The sequence below is a fragment of the Oryza sativa genome, chromosome 3 (assembly GCF_034140825.1).
Source record: "Oryza sativa Japonica Group chromosome 3, ASM3414082v1".
NCBI classification, from domain to species: Eukaryota; Viridiplantae; Streptophyta; class Magnoliopsida; order Poales; family Poaceae; genus Oryza; species Oryza sativa.
This window is the reverse complement of record NC_089037.1, coordinates 22,736,601-22,755,361: the sequence shown is the minus strand read 5'-3', so window position 1 is coordinate 22,755,361 and position 18,761 is coordinate 22,736,601. Positions and strand designations below refer to the sequence as shown.

The following is an 18,761-nucleotide window of genomic DNA, read 5'->3' as shown; positions in this document are numbered from 1 at the left end:
CTAATAAAATGAGGATCTTGACTCACTATGTTACTAGAGGGAATTTTGTTTCACAATACATAGTGGGAGTATCTTTTGTTAAATTGTTTAATGAAAGGTTAAATGTAAACATGGTGCTGATTTTGCATACATATATTTCTATTGTACATCATAGCAGTTCCTGCACCATCCAATTTTAACTTGCGGTATATTCTTGAGAAAGAGAAGTTGACTAGAACAAACATCATGGATTGGTATCGCAACCTGAGAATTGTTCTCAGGCAAGAGCACAAAGAGTTTGTGCTTACACAGCCTTTTCCAGCTGACTTGCCCAACAATGCTCCTGCTGCTCAACGTAGGGAGCATGAAAGGCGATGCAAGGAATACCTTGATATAAGCTGTCTCATGCTTGCTACTATGTCCCCTGAGCTTCAAAGGCAATATGAGGCATTGGATGCTCATACAATAATCACGGGACTACGTAACATGTTTGAGGACCAAGCAAGAGCTGAGAGGTTTAATACCTCAAAGTCCTTGTTTGCGTGCAGGCTTGCAGAAGGTAATCCAGTGAGCCCACATGTGATCAAAATGATTGGTTACACCGAGAGTCTAGATAAGCTTGGCTTTCCCCTTAGCCGAGAGTTGGCTACTGATTTGATTCTCCAGTCGCTCCCTCCCAGCTTTGAGCCGTTCATAATGAATTTCAACATGAACAACCTGAACAGGACCCTGGCAGAATTGCATGGGATGCTAAAGACTGCCGAGGAAAGCATTAAGAAAAACTCCAACCATGTGATGGTTATGCATAAGCGCAAGCCCAACAACAAGAAGAGTGGTCAAAAGAGAAAGCTAAACTCTGATGAGATCACGAGTACTAGCAACTCTAAGACCAAGGTTCAAAAGACAGGGCCCGCTAAGGATGCAGAGTGCTTCTTTTACAAGGAGACAGGTCATTGGAAGAGAAACTGTAAGAAATATCTAGAGCAGCTCAAGCAGAAGCAGCAGGATGGAAAGAGTTCCACCTCAGGTATTAATGTTATAGAAATTAATCTTGCTACTTCCTCTACTGATTCTTGGGTATTTGATACCGGGTCAGTTGCTCACATATGCAAATCGTTGCAGGGGCTGAAAAGAAGTAGGAGCTTAGCAAGAGGCAGAGTGGACATTCGCGTGGGCAATGGAGAAAGAGTCGCTGTTGTTGCGGTCGGCACTATGACATTATCTTTACCGTCAGGATTAGTTTTGGAGTTAAATAATTGTTATTGCATTCCAGCTTTGTGTAAGAACGTTATCTCTGCTTCTTGTTTGCAAGCAGAAGGTTATGGTTTTAGATCTATGGACAATGGTTGTTCAGTCTATTATAATGACCTTTTCTATTTCCATGCACCCATGATGAATGGCTTATACATTGTGAATCTTGATGGATGTTCAGTCTATAACATTAATGCAAAAAGGCAACATCCTAATGATTTGAATCCCACTTTTATTTGGCATTGTCGCTTGGGTCATATAAATGAGAAACGCATGGAGAAGCTTCATAGAGATGGACTTCTACATTCGTTTGATTTTGAATCATTTGAGACATGTGAATCTTGTTTACTTGGCAAAATGACAAAGGCACCTTTCACGGGTCAAAGTAAAAGGGCAAGTGAACTATTGGGACTAGTACATACTGATGTATGTGGACCAATGAGCTCAACTGCCAGAGGTGGTTTTGGGTACTTTATTACCTTTACCGATGACTTTAGTAGATGTGGCTATGTCTACTTAATGAGGCATAAGTCTGAGTCAGTTGAAAAGTTCAAGAAATTTCAGAATGAGGAACAAAATTATTTGGGCAAGACAATCAAGTATCTTCGATCTGATCGTGGTGGAGAGTACTTGAGCCTTGAATTTGGCAATCATCTAAAGGAATGTGGAATTGTTCCACAACTCACTCCACCAGGAACGCCTCAGTGGAATGGGGTGTCTGAACGGAGGAATCGTACATTGTTGGACATGGTGTGATCAATGATGAGCCAAACTAATCTGCCGCTAAGCTTTTGGGGTTACGCTATAGAGACAGCTGCGTTCACACTAAACAGGGTTCCATCAAAATCAGTGGATAAGACACCATATGAGATATGGACAGGGAAGCGTCCCAGTTTGTCTTTCCTAAAGATTTGGGCTGCGAGGTCTATGTAAAATGTTTGCAATCGGACAAACTCACACCTAAATCAGATAAATGCTTCTTTGTGGGGTATCCTAAGGAAACGAAAGGATATTATTTTTATAATCGAGAAGAGGGCAAAGTGTTTGTCGCCCGACACGGTGTTTTCTTGGAAAAAGAGTTTATTTCAAGAAAGGATAGTGGGAGCATGGTGCGACTTGAAGAAATTAAGGAAACACCGGAAAACGCTTCAACGTCCACACAACCACAAGCTGAGCAAGATGTTGTTCAATAGGTTGAACAAGTTGTTGTTGAACCAGTTGTGGAAGCACCGGCTTCACGAAGGTCCGAAAGAATACGATGTACACCTGCGAGGTATGCGTTGTTAAACTACAGGACAACGTGATATATTATTGTTAGACAATGATAAACCTACTACCTATGAGGAAGCAATGGTGGGACTAGACTCTGAGAAATGTCTTGGAGCCATGAAATCCGAAATAGAATCCATGCATGTCAATCAAGTTTGGAACTTGGTTGATCCACCTGATGGTGTAAAAGCCATTGAGTGCAAATGGGTCTTTAAGAAAAAGACAGATGTAGATGGAAATGTTCACATCTACAAGGCACGATTGGTGGCGAAAGGTTTCAGACAAATTCAAGGTGTTGATTATGATGAAACTTTCTCGCCAGTCGCCATGCTAAAATCTATTCGGATTGTTTTAGCGATTGCTGCCTATTTCGATTATGAGATATGGCAAATGGAAGTCAAAACAGCTTTCCTCAATGGAAATCACGATGAGGATGTGTACATGACACAACCCAAGGGATTTGTTGACCTACAATCAGCTAAAATGATATGCAAATTGCAGAAATCCATTTATGGGTTGAAGCAAGCATCTCGGAGTTGGAATATTCGTTTTGACGAACTAGTCAAGGCGTTGGGCTTTCTCAAAAACGAAGAAGAGCCTTGTGTATACAAGAAGATTAGTGGGAGCGCACTGGTGTTTCTAATCCTATATGTAGATGACATATTATTGATTGGGAATGATATTCCTATGCTTGAATCTGTTAAGACATCGTTGAAAAATAGTTTTTCAATGAAGGACTTAGGGGAAGCAGCATATATTTTGGGCATAAGGATCTATAGAGATAGATCAAAGAGGCTAATTGGATTAAGCCAAAGTACATACATTGACAAGATGTTGAAGAGGTTCAACATGCAAGATTCTAAGAAAGGTTTCTTACCGATGTCACATGGCATTAATCTTGGCAAGAATCAGTGTCCTCAAACGACTGATGAGCGAAACAAGATGAGTGTGATTCCATATGCCTCGGCAATCGGATCCATTATGTATGCTATGCTATGTACACGTCCAGATGTTTCATATGCACTTAGTGCAACAAGCCGATACCAATCAGATCCAGGCGAGTCACTAGATAGCTGTAAAGAATATCCTGAAGTACTTGAGAAGAACTAAGGATATGTTCCTAGTCTATGGAGGACAGGAAGAGCTCGCTGTAAATGGTTACACTGACGCAAGCTTCCAAACCGACAAAGATGATTTTAGATCGCAGTCTGGATTTGTGTTCTGCCTGAATGGAGGCGCTGTAAGTTGGAAGAGTTCCAAGCAAGATACAATGGCTGATTCTACAACAGAAGCCAAATACATTGCTGCTTCTGAAGCAGCAAATGAGGCTGTTTGGATAAAGAAATTCGTTTCTCAACTAGGTGTGATGACTAGTGCTTCTAGCCCTACGGACCTCTATTGCGATAATAGTGGTGCCATTGCGCAAGCCAAGGAACCTAGATTGCATCAAAAGTCCAAACACATTTTACGGCGGTATCACCTCATTCGCGAGATAGTGGGTAGAGGAGATGTGAAGATATGCAAAATACATACGGATTTGAATGTTGCATATCCGTTGACAAAGCCACTCCCTTAGCCTAAGCATGAGGCACACACTAGGGCAATGGGTGTAAGATACATTCATGATTGACTCTAGTGTAAGTGGGAGACTGTTAGTGATATGCCCTAGAGGCAATCATAGATATGATTGTATCACATACTATGTTTACATATTTATCCGACATTGTTCCTTGAAATTGATAACTCCTTATTGGTTAATGAATATGTGATTCTTTCATGAGACTCTTTATGTTGTTTGTTACTATTTCTAAAGGATCCCTGATCAAATATCATATGTGGAACAAATATGTTTATATGATCAGCACATGTATTAATTGATGATCATGTCTCATGGATCATGGTATAGAGATACCAAATTAATAATGTGGACACATGTTGGTGAACATGTTGTTGGATAGACCCAACATGAGACACTGCAAGAGCCATATGTGTTGTGTCATCAGTGATCTCATTGAGTGTTGGTGTTGAATCCTTAGACCTGAGATTATCATGGTTCTCAACATGTGTAGTAGCTTACTAAGGGACTGCTAAACGCTACTCCATAATTGGGTAGTTATAAAAGTAGTTTTTGGGTATGCTATGAAACATGTAGTGGGATATGAATAATCAAGATGAAATTTGCCCCTCCTATGGAGAGATATCTCTGGGCCCCTCGATGTTGTAGATTATGGAAGTGCATGGCAATGCCAAAGGTGATTGAGAAGTCAATCACAAGTTATATAATCTATCAACAGGTTCGAGTGAATGATTGAGCTATTAGAGGATGGTACATATCTAGCCTTGAGCTTAATCGATATCGTGAGGCAAAGGGGTTCGTACAAGTATACACTAGAGGTTCAGCCGATATGATTTTTATGTATGTCCGGTGGGTCAATACGTTCTGTTAGGGGCCGCTGTTGACGCGTGGACCGAAAAGGAGTTTTCGGGTTACAGCCGAGTATATATGAACCTACAGGGTCGCACGCTTAATGGGCCGGAATAAGGGGATTGGATAGAAATGCAATATGAGCTTAATTCGGATAGGGATCCGAATAGGAGTCCTACAGGCCTTGGAGTACGGCGTGGGAGTACGGCGAGGAGAACGCACGAGGAGGAGAAAGTCGAGCCGGTGTGATCGACTATTTCCTCTACATCGACGCGCGCTACTTCGCGAGAGTTCCTTCGACTTCTCAACGTCTTCTTCCGCTGCACAGCGCGTCGAGTGGTAACGATCTATGATCTAATACTTGCATGGTTCCTAGTGAGGATGACATGTGGGACCCACGTGGGTCCCACTATTTTTTATTATTGTATGTGAAGGGAGAAGAGGGAAGCAGTGAGGATGACATGTGGGACCCATGTGGGTCCCACTATTTTTTATTATTGTATGTGAAGGGAGAAGAGGGGAGCAGTGATGATGACATGTGGGGCCCACGTGGGTTCCACCTTTTTATTATTTTTTTGTGAAACTGACAAGTGGGTCCCATAGGTTTTATTATTTTTCTGGATTGAATTGCCACGTAAGCGCCACGTCAGTGCCACATCAGATGAAGACTGAGTCAAAATGGCCACGTAGGCGCCACGTCAGCCAAAATTGCCCTTAAAACCGCCAAGGGACCTCGTTTATCCGGTTTTCGTAAGTTGGGGGACGGGTTGTACCCGGTTTTGTGGTTCAGGGACGAAAATCAGACTGGGCGACAAATAGAGGGACCTAAAGTGAACTTATTCCTTTATATGGTCCAGGAGTCCAAGAAACTAGAGGTAGAATTATTAGTAGTATATATAGTAGTATAAGAAAATTTGCATATGGCATTTTTTTTTATAATTACACAGTACAACGCAGATACTCACAAGTCACAACACACGCATACTCACCCCTATGAACGCACGCACGCAAACCATCTTGGAGATTGACGAAGTCACCACAGGCGTCTCGCTGTCGACGGGTATGTCGCCTACCCCTAGGCTACAGGCCCTTTTGCCATATGGCATATAAATTGCAAATTGGTTCAAACTCTTCAAAGATCTTGCAAATTCTGATTAGTATTGCAGTCACTTATTTAATTCATTCTATCATATTCGTAATTTAATTTGGAATGTAAGTTTTTGAAGTAAATACAAATACAACTTAACTTCATATATTACGGTACAAATAAAAGAATTCCTTTCAAATATACTCTATGAACTAATATTTTGTAAAGAAAACAAGGTACGGCATATTTTCTATATAAAACAACATATAATTGGGTTATTGAATAAATTTTCTCAATTGAAGAAAAATTTCTTTCAAAGTAAAATAATTATTCTTTCTTAAAATAGAAGTATAAGACTTGTTCAAAATCAAATCTTTTTGTTCACAACTAAAGTCTGTTATACAAATCACAAATATTTACAAAGTCAAACCGAACAAATATATGTAACTATATTTAACTTGAAGATACATATAAGCCATCTAGTTGGGCCATGGAGTGAGAGTCGATAATCTGTACTATCATAGACCAAGCATCTTAGGATTATGCATCTCACGTCCATCACAGTCATAATACTATTCTCGTATTTACTTGTGTTTTATTGTTTTCTTTCAATTAGCTATTTATCTCAAATTTCTTATTGGTTTATTCATTCTTCAATTTCGGGTATCTCGGGCAAGTCCAAAACCTTTGGCCAACTTTTTATTATATTTTCGTAATTACAATCTATATGTATCACCTTGCATTAAATTATACTTTCCGCAAATAAAATGAATATGCAGATGGATTTAATTGACTGGTGGAGAAGCCGATCATATTATGGGTGCTTTCTGAACTTGTCATTGTTGTGGGGGTTCAGTTGCATATATTTATCTGACTGATAAATATATGCAAAATAAAGAACTAGAGCTAATCCTCTCCTTGGTGTTTGGGGGCGCAGGCGAGGTGACGCTGCGTGAGCCTGGTGTTTAAACGCCGGGAATGTCGCGACCGAGAAAATTGCATTTTCCCGAACGCTAGTGTATTAATCCCCGTCCCAGGAAAAGCCGGGGTACACCATACAAACATGATATAAAAGACACATCTTTATTATATCAATAATATTTACATTATTACAAAGGCACTTCAGTCCTGACAATCAAAAATAAACAGCAGTGGACTAGCGGGCCTACGGCTCCATCTTCACAGGCGCTCAACTGGGGTATAAGCCAGGACTCCACCTAAGACATCTTCTCCAAAGCTTCTCTTACTGAAGGGGAAGAAAGATAGAGCAAGAATGAGTACAACCACAGTACTCAGCGAGTCACACCGGCAGATGCATGATTAATGCAAGGGGGTACAAGGGGATAATAATAGGGGTTAAGTTTTGCAGTAAACAGCATTTAAGAGTCACTTAGTTGCCCAAAGCTATTTTGTAAAGACGATCCTAGAGCTACACAGTATTATTAATCAAGGCCGTGAACCCACACGAACCTGCCTTAACCCAAGGCCTACGATGATTCAGACCGAACTGGCAACCCGACCCTGGGTCCCAGCTCGTCCCAAGCCAACCCAGGCCAACCATTCCACATTTTAGTTGTTAAGCAAATTTTAAGAATTAAAACACTGACTTGGGTACATTGCTCGGCTTGCCCATAACCGAGGGCGCGGCTATTCGAATAGATTATACTCTGATCAGAGGTGTACATCTTTACCCACAAGACACATCTTCCTCACGTGTAACCACGTGCCACATACCACCACGGTATACGGACGGAAGACGTGACATAGTTCCCAACCCATCCTAGCCATAAACAAGAGTACCGACCCAATCCCACCTACGGCCGGAACCTCCGGGACAGGTAGGCAGGAATGAGCCCCCAGCAGCAGGACACCAGCCCTGTGCCATGACATCTCGACTACCGGGCCGCAGCTCGTGTAGCCTTCATTTGTCCTAGAGATGTCCATCGACCCCCGACTTCGTCCATCTCCATCCGTGTACTTTTGTTTATAACCAGACTGAGCCACAAACTAAGCCTTACCCACTAGACATGTGGAAGTACGGTAGTGCTTTGCAACAGAGGCCCGAGCTTAATCCTTATAGTGGCCGGGGTGCTACTTCCCACAACTGGCATGCACCCAAACCCCACCGGAAAACAGGTTTTAGGGGTTTTGAAAGAGGAAGAGAGGTGTATGTCCAATTCCACCATAAGCCAACCATTCCATAGTGTCCAAATGATATGAGAATTCCCAAAGTCTAAAGTTATAAAAACCACCTAATGTTGTCCTATTTAATCAGCGAAGCATCTACCTAAATTCATACTAGTGGAACCATGAATAGAGTACCCACTAGTTGGGGTTTTGTTTATTCTAGGGTGAACAAGGTAATAGTAACAATAGCAATAATAATGTCTTAACAACGATAAATAGGCATGGCTAAATAAAACAGTGATAACGCGGGAATTTAAATAAAGCGGTAATGCATTAATTTAAATCAAAATAATTTTATAAACTGGGATTCAATATGCTCAAGGATGATGTGACTTGCCTTGCTCGCTTTCCCAAACGCCGGCTTCAACTTCCACGAAGAGCGGATCTTCCGAAGCTGCAGCGTCTACACGACCAACGGAAAAGAAAAGGCTTTTACTCTACTAAACTCCACATAACAAGCAGAAACAAAGCACAAAAATGGGTTCTTGACTTCTTAAGGAAAAATTAGAGACTTGAACGGTCCAATTCCGAGTTCAAATGGCCAAGTTATGGCCATTTGAAGTTTATATGCTCTTTAAATGGATATTTACGAATTTCTTCATTTAAATTTTAATTTAAAAACGGATTTATTGCGTCAGTCGAGGGGAGGGACGCACGGACCGGGTCCACGGGAGTGGGGCCCACGCGGCAACCTCACGGTCCACGGTGGACCGGGTGCACGCGGCTTACGCCGGCCGGCGCCGTGGGTCCCACGCGTCAGCCGCACCCGAGGGCGCGGGCGGCTGACGGCCGGGCCCCACATGGCAGCCGCGGGGCGCGCCCGAAGGCGGCCTCGCCGGCACGGCCGACGGGGAGGCGGCGCGCCCGCACCCCGATGGTCGCCGGCGGCGGCCACCGGCGCGGCGGAGCGGCGCCCGAGAGAGGGGAGGGAAGGGGGAAACGAAACGGCGGTCCACGGCTCACCCCGGGTCGACGACGACGACGGGAACGGCGACCGAAGCGGAGAGAGGCGGCGGCGCGGCTCGGGTCGACGAGGATGGCGGCGTTCCGGCGGTCGGCGGGCGAAACGGAGGAGTGGACGAGGTCGACGAGGACGCGGCGAAGCCGAAGGAGGCAACGCCGAAGCGGGAGGAGGTCCGAGGCGACGACGGCGGCGGACCGGAGCTCGGCGGCGACGGCGGAGAGAGGGAACGACGGCGCGAGCTCGATTCCGACGGGGAGAGAGAGCGGCGAGTGGCGGAAACGGTGGAGGGAGGCACGGGGAATGTTTAAATAGGGTTGGGAGTGAGAGAGGGCGGCCGGAGGGGAAGGAAACCGGCGCGGCGATCTCGGGCTCCATCAATGGCGCCGGCGAGGTTTGCGGGAGGGTTTCCAAACGAATCCGAGGGAGAGAGAGAGAAAAGTGGGGGGGGGGAAAGAGGGAGGGAATCACGGGGAATATTTCCCCCCACTTTATTGCGCGCGTGGACGGCGGGAGGCGGCGGGATTCGCGGCGGCGGCGGCGCTAGGGCACGGGCGAGGCGGCGGGAGCGGCGGGAGGACAGGGATGACAGGTGGGCCCCACCCGTCAGCGAGGGTGGCGGGCGGGCCCGCCCGTCAGCGGCGCGCGCGCGGGGAGAGGCCGAGTGGGCCGCGGGGAGGAGGAGAGAGAGGGAAGGAGATGGGCCGAGCCGGCCCAAGAGGGGGAAGGGGGAAAAAGACTTTTTAGGGTTTTTCTTTTTATAAAATCATTTTAACTTTGTTTATTTCTTAATAATTATTATTTGTGCTCTGAAAATTCCACTAAAATTTGAAGGCTCTTTTTAGACCAAGGAGAATTTAACAAAAATTCTCCGGGCCACATTTGAATTTTTCTTGTACGTATTTTAGTGTTTGCCAATTTCTTTTCGAATTTTAATTAATTCTATTATTCCTTTTAGAGAATGATTTTTAATTCGGGATGAATTTATCAGGACGTGACAGGGAAGGGGGAAGGGAGACCCTGCAGGTGGGGCCCACCGCCTGGTCCACGCAATGTGTTTCCTCGGTTCCACCGCCCGCCTCATGGGAACAGCACAGAGCCCACACTTGCCTGGTAGGTAGGGGTGGGCATATTTAGACCGAACCGAAGAACCGAACCGAAAAGACCGAGACCGAGACCGAAAAGACTGAGACCGAGAAATTCGGTTATCTATTCGGTCCCAGCCCTCAAAAGACTGAATTTATTTCGGTCATTTCGGTTATTGGGCTCGGTTAACCGAATTAACCGAAATGACCGAAATTTTGGCCCAATAGACCTAGGAAGCCCAATAAACCCACTAAAACAAACCCTAGAAGTGATACTAACCCTACTACCAGTGCAACCTCCTCCTCTAGCCCCCACCATGCCACCGTCTCCTCCTCCAGCCTCCACCGCGCCGCCGCCGCTGGCTCTGCCCTCCACCGCGCCGCCGCCCGCCTCCGCCCTCCACCGCGCCGCCGCCGCCGCCGTCCTCCACCGCGCCACGGCCGACGCCGCCGTCCTCCACCACGCGGCGGCTGGCACCGTCCTCCACCGCGCCGCGGCCGCCGCTGCCGCCCTCCACCGAGCGTTCCAAATTTTTTCGTTCCAAACTCTCCTCAAAAATTTCGGTCAGACCGAGACCAAGACCGAATTTGCCGGTTCTGAGTTTTTTTGGATGAAATTCGGTCCTGAGTTTGCGAAGACCGAACTGACCGAAAAACCGAAGACCGAGACCGAGTTTTTCGGTCTGACCGAACGCCCACCCCTACTGGCAGGAACCAGTTGTAGGTGGGCCCACCTGTCAGTGGGCATCGGGCGCTGACCGGGCGGGGCCACGGCGCGGTACGGAGGAGAAAAAATCGCGCCGGCGGAGAGGAATATGCCACGGGACGGAGGAGACGGAGAGGAACGTGGGGAGTTGGAAGTTGGCGAGGGAGGCTAGCTGTGGGTGGACGGAGGCAGCGATGGATCGGCGTCATCAATGGCGGCCACCCAGCCCAGCCCAGCAGGCGACAACGATGTGTTTTGCCATGAGAGCTGCGTGCCTCACGTGTACCTTGTCGCCCATGTGTGATGTATCTATCTCATTCTCATCGCCTGAACTACTACTAGTGTACTACTAGCAGCAGCCAGCAGCAGTAGATGTTTTTGGCTGCCAAGTCGTGCAGACTGAAATGGCCTCTGCTTCACGCTGCCGGCCACTATAATTTGGATCGTAGTTTGGCGACATGATTAACAAGGAGAAAGCCGAGCTTCTCAGGCCCATGCAAACATGCTGAAACCTGGCAATATCTGTAATGGCGGCGGTCCAAAATTCAACAAACCGCACCTCCACCAACGACGCGCACAAGTCAGAATGCAGTATTACCACATGCGGGAGAAGGAATACATATGGCGTCGCACCGTCTTGCAGTGCTGGCAGAAACAACTGGAAATGCTAGGTCAGACCCAAATGCCAACATGACTGACAACACAAGTGAAGTAGTAGTAGTAAAAAACCGAGGGTGATGTTATATAAGACAATCAACTTGTTTCAGACTCGTTATTCTGATGTATACTACTAGGTCAAAAACCTTGTCCTCCCGCGATTACAAGAGAATAACCCACAAAACCAAAGGTGTGATCTCTCCTAGGGGGTTGGGTACTTGTGTGGGGAAAAGGAAAAGGACAGGGCAACGGCACTTGTTCATGTTACAGATTTTCAGTGTTCCCATTCAACAAATATGCTTCATTTCAGCTCTATCGAGTATCGACTGGAAAGAGAAGATGCTCACCACCACAAATATAACACTCGTGTTTCAAGAAGTGACTCCGCAAGGAAGAAGTGCAGCCGCAACTGGCCTTCCCTCTTCATTCAGAATGTTATATGTTGAAGCCGCATTCCTCTGCCATACAACGGAAGGATTAAACATGTGCAAAGACTAAACATTGCAGGTAGTGAATAAACTACAAATATCTGCTACATTGAAGTTTACAACAGAAGTGATGATGTTGATAAGGAGCATTTGGTCTTTTACCGAATCAACTGCTTCCAGTTTCATTCCAGTTGACTGAATGAATTTGTGGAGCTCAGGACTGATCGGTTGGATGTGTCTACCACAACCAAGAATCAGAATCTCTGGAGAAGCATGGCACACGAGATGATGTCAACCCACAAACAGTGTTTTTGATTTAGAAATACAAAAAACTATTCAACCATGAGGGTGCGATATCCTGGAACACATCTTGAGCCCCAGTAGGAGAAAGATGCTTGGACAATTAAACTATTCAGTTAATTCCATGATAGGTTTGCATTGACTGTATTCTACTCTGAAATTCTCAAAAATAGTTGTGCACCAATACAATGCACAGCTTTGTAGATTGATAAACAGCCAACTCCTGTTTTAGCTTCCTAATGAAGCTTTGTAGATTGATCATTAAAAGATAAAATGCCTAAAAATGTTGACCAATAGCAGAATTACCTGGGATAGGATTGATAAACTGTATTATTGAATAAAGATGCATTGTTAGTCAAATAGAAAATAAATGGGAAGCAATGCAAATTCAACACTTCCAGAAACCTGATTCAAGCATGAATCCTACCTTTCAGCTGTTATCTCTGCAAATGTTTTGGGTGCCCATGTCATTATCTTGTTTTTGACTATCAACAAGCTTCATTCATACTTTACTTTGTTAATATTGAATCCAGTGTCATCATATCTGCAGATAGAAGAACAGACTTGAGCCACCTGATAAATATATAAGTTCAACTAGAGGGGATGGATCAAAGTTGGAGAGCGTATTGAAATTTTCTGAAGAAAAAAAATGGCATTGACAATGTCACATCATAACTTTAACTGTAAGCCTCCAAGACATGCCAAAACCTATGCATGTCAAAAGTTACTAGTTGTGTCATGCGGGTTACAATTGCAGAGTGCAGACTAAATATCAATCAGATTGAAGAGACAATAACACAAGGGTAAGGAAATTCACTGGAGAACACTAGAATTCAGTACATTTTGTCCTATCCAAAGCTCATGGCAGTAGTCCGAATTGATTGTCTTCAGAAAAACAGTTTAAGCCCTCTTGGTTTCTTATTCCGGTCAAATATTTGACATTTAGGACAAGATTTGGACAAACTTTTAGAACTTTGACCATCAATTCTATGTTAGAATAAGTTTATAAACCTAATAAGTTTATGATATTATTATAATACTTTTCAAGACAAACTTAAGCATATCATTTTTTTGTGTTTTTAAACTAAGAATCTGAGAAGTAATTGATGGTCAAGGCTTCAAAAGTTTGACCAAATCTTGCCCTAAACGTCAAATATTTATGACTGGAGGGAGTATACAATGTTTAGCTCAGATACACAGATTAAAAAGGAAACAGACCAAACTGAAGCAAACACAGGCAATGCGAGCTGAATTTATTTGGAGATCTCTTAGGTTTGTGGTGCCTAAAGTCCTAAACATTGACGACAACAAAACTAGCAAGATCACTGGAGTACTGGACAACATGAGAATTCAGTACATTTTGTCCTATCCATTGCTGATGGCAGTGGTGCAAATTGATTGCCTTTGGACAAACGGTCTAAGTCCTCTTGGTTTATTATTAAAATTAAGGAACAGTTCATTACATGGTTTAGCTCAGATACACAGATGGACCAAATATTGAAACATCAGCATGACAACCTTCACTCATCTGCACGTAACAGTACGCACTACACAGACAATGCAAACTGGGTTTGTTTGCAGATTTAGAGTCTGTGGTGCATAAACGTTGACAGCCATATTGTTTCATCAACTGTATAATCTCCCACAAATCCATATCACATCCGATATTGTTTTCCTCACAACTGAATCTCCAAGATTTATCTCATTCTCCAAACACCCATTCATGTACTTCTAAACAGATAAAGGACCACCCAAAATAAGAAGATTGTTTTTAGAGAGGGTCAAGGTACCAACCTAATTAACAAGGGTTTACAATCTACCCTACTGCAGTAGTTCCACTTCTAACCTAAACTTCTCGATCCAACATATATCACAGAAAAGATAGGTTCACTTTAAAATAGTCATTCTCCAGGATGTAGCTGTGAAAGCACTAGTTTGACTCCATTTCTATGAACAGCTAGAATTTACTCCCTGAGCAGTCATATCTTACTTTTGACAAAAACTGATCAGTTTGGGGGTGGGTAATCTACAAGTGACCAGTTGGAAGCCGAGTGGTCTTAGCTGATCTGCTCTTCGGGAACCCTCATGCGAATTCTGCAAAAAGGATGGAAGAGGCTAGTAAACCTCTATACTTGTGACCAAGCTTTGCATCTTGCCCTTAGATAATGGAAACTATTTTGAGTCAACAAATCAAGCCTAAGCGTCTAACTTTTCTACGGAGTACCATCCATCCATCCATCCATAAAAACAAGAGCCTAATCTGCACCAATATCATCCGCATTTCACACATTCATGTCCGACAGCTAGAACAACGATGTGAATTAACGAAGAAGGCTATCCATGCAAGGTGTGAAGCAAAAAAAAAAAAAAGGATGGACGAAGGAGGGCATTACGATTGGAAGCGGAGCTGGTCTTCGGGGACGCTGTCGATGAGGTTGATCTGATCGTAGAGAGAGAAGGTCCTCCTGCACAGATTTCATCAGAAACCCAATCAACGGAAACATTCACATCAACTAAACTAGCCCTCCTCCGGTTGCGCAGGAGGCCGATGCGCCCGCGGGTTACCTGAGGGACGGGAGGTGCCGGAGCCTCGGGGCGTTGGAGACGGGCTCGCTGCGCAGCGATTTCACCAGATGCGGCAGCGCCGCCACCGCCTTCTGCCCCCGCGCCGCCATCTTCTCTCGGCTCTCGCCGTCGCCGCCTCCAAGCGAAATGGGGAGCGAGAGCGATTAGAGACAGAAAACCCCTCCTCGAATCCTCGAAATTGCAGATGAGTCCCTAACCCAGCCCACCCGAGCAAAAACGGATAGGAATGTGGGCCGAAATGCATGTTAGCCCACAGACAAATCGAAGCCCAAGGTGGAATGTTGCGTGGGCCAGCCCATCTAGGGCGGCGGCTAGCTAGTCCGACTCCGATTGTGTAAAGAACAGAGCTACTCCGAGTCGGATACGCATGCAGTGCTGGGGCCTATAAATCGAATGAAGCCGCATGATCCACACCCGCCTACTCAGATCGATCCACAAGCTGCGTGCGTCGATCATGGCGGACGACATGCCGGTGGCCGTCGACGATGACCTCCAGGAGCTCATCGACGAGCTGATGAATGCCGGCCCGGAGGACGAGGCCGACGACCGAGAGGTTGAGGAAATCTCGGCGACAGCGCTGTCTGAAGCCACCGAGTACCTTGAGGACCCCGACCCTCCCTCGCCGGAGCAGGTGGGATGGGCGGAAGGTGCAGTGATCTCCGCCCAGTCGGCGGCGGATAACATGGCGTCCTATGCGCTGGATCTCAGGAGGGCTCTGGCCGTGTTCGCCGGGACAGGGAGGCCTGAGGAGGCGGTGCTCAGGAAGAACGTCGCGTGGGCCGACGCGCGCCGTGCGGAGGCCGTGGAGATCGCCTCCGCCGCGCGGCGCTTGCTGGAGAAGGAGCTCAGGTGCATGGCGGCGAGAGACCACCCCGTCATTCCGGAGCTTGCGGCGCTGATCACCGCCATGCGCGACTCCACCAAATCGCTGGTCCTGCAGGACTCCGGCGGTGATGCTGTCCGTAGCCGTAAGGTCGGGTTGTTGGACAGCGCGATCAAGTTCGAGGACGCCGTGGTGGGGAAGATGACCGCGTTGAAGGAGAAGCTCACGCGTGGCGCCGCCGCCTTCGCGGGGGAGGAGGAGATCGTGCAGGCGCTGAACAAGCACGCCGCGACGGCCGAGGCGGAGATTGCGGAATCACAAGCGTTCTCTGCGGTCTTGTTAGCCGATGCCAACCGAGCAGCAATTCCCGTCGTTGTCGTGCAAAAGAGGCCGGCGCCGGAGACGGAGACGGAGACGGAGGAGGAGCCGCCACGACAGAGGCGACGCACAGGAGACGCCGGAGACAGTGCCGCACAAGACTAGCTATAGCTAGATTAGCAAACTCTGTGTTTCCTGTCTCGTGCCGATCGATCAGCTGTTGATCTACATCTTGTAAATCTAATTAGTCCATGATCGATCTGATTTTGTTAATCTACATGTAATATCAGACCAATATACAGGTTGTGTCGTATGCATATACTAGCTAGTCATACTCCGTTTTTCCCTATACTAGTGCAGGGATGTATCGCACTGGTATAGGTAGAATCCTTGAGAAGAGTAACGCGGACGAACGAAGACGATCGATCGAACAGAGCAAAAATTCAGGCACCCCTGTAAAAAGCTACTACCACTAGTCAGATATGAAAAAAATATCGGGGGCACCGATAAACGGGATTATCAGAAATATCAGAATTTTGCCGGTGATAAGAAAAAAATTTCGCACAAAACTTGTTAAAATTTGGCTTAATTTGTGCAGGAAATCGAGTAGATTATATCTAGATCATTTGAAATAAAAAATAATATATATAATATGCAAATGACCAAGATAAGTGCAAAGAATCATGTAGGCAGTCAAAGATTATAGTGTCACGCATGCAAATTCAAAAAAGGCCGAAATTTTTGTCCGATACTGTTTTTCATCGTATCCACCGATCAACCCGATTTTCGGAATTTTTGGTCCATGTTTTGGCAATAATGTGAACCTAGTATCAGCTGCCTGACCATTGTAGAAGGGAGTAGATGGCCATAAGGCCCGAGGCCCGAGGCCCGATGGCCCGACCCACGGCCCGGTCGGGCCGTGCCTGGGCTTCCCCATTGGCACGCTGGGCCGGGCCGGTACACAAAGAATAGGGAATAAAAATAGACATACTAAATGTCACGATCCAAAGAATAGGGACGTAAAATAGACTTATTTTAGTTATATATATGTCACAGTCCAAAGAGGAGGGTGAGAAAATAGACATTTTTATCATATATATGTCACAGCCCAAGATGAAGAGGAAAAATAGACTTATTCTGTGGAAAAGCACGATGGGCCGTCGTGCCTTCGGGCCGGAACGGCACAACCCAAGTCGTGTTGGGCCGTGTGTGCGGCCCGTGGGCTGGCACGGCACGGCCGGGCCTGGGCCGTGCTGCCCATTTGGCCATCTATATACCTACATATATGTCGACATATTTGTAAGGAAAAATTACTTGATATTTCATTTCATAGATGAATGGTAGTAATTCATCTAAGTTGTCTCTCAACAATGAGAATTAGAATCTAAATATTTCTCAAATATTTGACTTAGAATACTACTATTACTTTGTGGATATAGAAACCGGAGAAGGAGAAGAAGCTAGCTCATGTGCTTGGCGGCTAGAGACCACCCCGTCAATCCGGAGGTTGCGGAGCTGATCATGCGCGAGGTCACCGTCAATCCTATCGGATTTGGTGAGAAATTCGTGTCTTCTTGAGTGTTTGAGTGAGATAAAAGTTAGGTTGCTAATAATCTAGTATCAGATCCTTGTTGGAACTTTTTATTCTCTCCATCGCTCTCTTGATCTACGGTAAAACTCATGGAAGAGGTAGGAATTGTTGCTTCGGTGATGGATTCCACAAAAGCTTCGGCTCCCTCGACCGGGTTCACGAGATTCAAAGCACGATTTCAACCACAACATACTAAGCCCCGATACGTGACCAAGCAGAGGGCCAAGATCATGGACCAGGACAGCAAGATGGAGGCGTCCGATAAGAAGCAGGAAGAGAGCGAGAAGTGGAGGGAGCAATCAGAAGAGAAGAGTAGGGCAGAGTTCCTGACTCTCCAGGTGAAAGTAGAATCAAGGATTTGTGAGGTGGAGAAGCATGATGATCTCATGCAGGATTTGGTGGAAGAATTGCAAGAGAAAGTGGGAAGTTGCTAACCGTGGTTCAGAATTCATCTCATGAGACTCTTCCTGCGCATGCACGAGTCCTATACAACAAATTTACTACAATAAAAAAATGCTACTTATACAATTTTAGTAGTTAGAAAATAAATATTATTCTTTTGATTTATATTTAAAACTAAATTTTGTTATAAACAATATCTTGTGTAACAAACTCATAAATATAATAGTCTCATAATTATTATTCAATAATCAATCAGAATTTTCGTTTTAGATTTATTTTGTTGGTCTCGTGTCGATCAACTGTTTGATCTAGATATGGTAGATCGATCAATCGAGGTAATTATTCGATTCGATTATTAATGGGACCACCTATATATTTATCGACGCATTTTGTCAGGGTTATGGATACCACATACCTAATAGTAGTTGACTAAATCTCGGCAGGACCCACCACATACCATGTCCTATACGGAAACAGCCTGCAGATATAGGAGGAGTTCTGGATAAGGAAAGACAACCAGAGTTCTACATGGAAATGACAAGTACTACTCGGATTGTATCCATATTGGTTTCCCTAGTTCTACTTGGACAAGGGGACACCTATGGGTATAAATACAAGGCCCCCTAGGAGGAGAGGGGACACAATCAATATACACGGAACAATAGATCAAGACAGAAGATCAACATACAAGCCAACGTACACCAAG

The 18,761-nt window shown here is 45.4% G+C and overlaps 1 pseudogene across 1 annotated transcript; it reads right to left on the bottom strand.

Annotated features, from left to right (window-relative positions):
* Positions 1-11,662: 11,662 nt before the first annotated feature.
* LOC9268800 (uncharacterized) lies at positions 11,663-15,087 on the bottom strand (annotated as a pseudogene). The gene is made up of 6 exons (XR_001544202.3): positions 14,901-15,087; positions 14,729-14,800; positions 12,763-12,879; positions 12,642-12,676; positions 12,198-12,298; positions 11,663-12,065 (listed from the first exon to the last, which is right to left on the bottom strand). The product of XR_001544202.3 is annotated as an uncharacterized protein (transcript).
* Between the last annotated feature and the right edge of the window lie 3,674 nt (positions 15,088-18,761).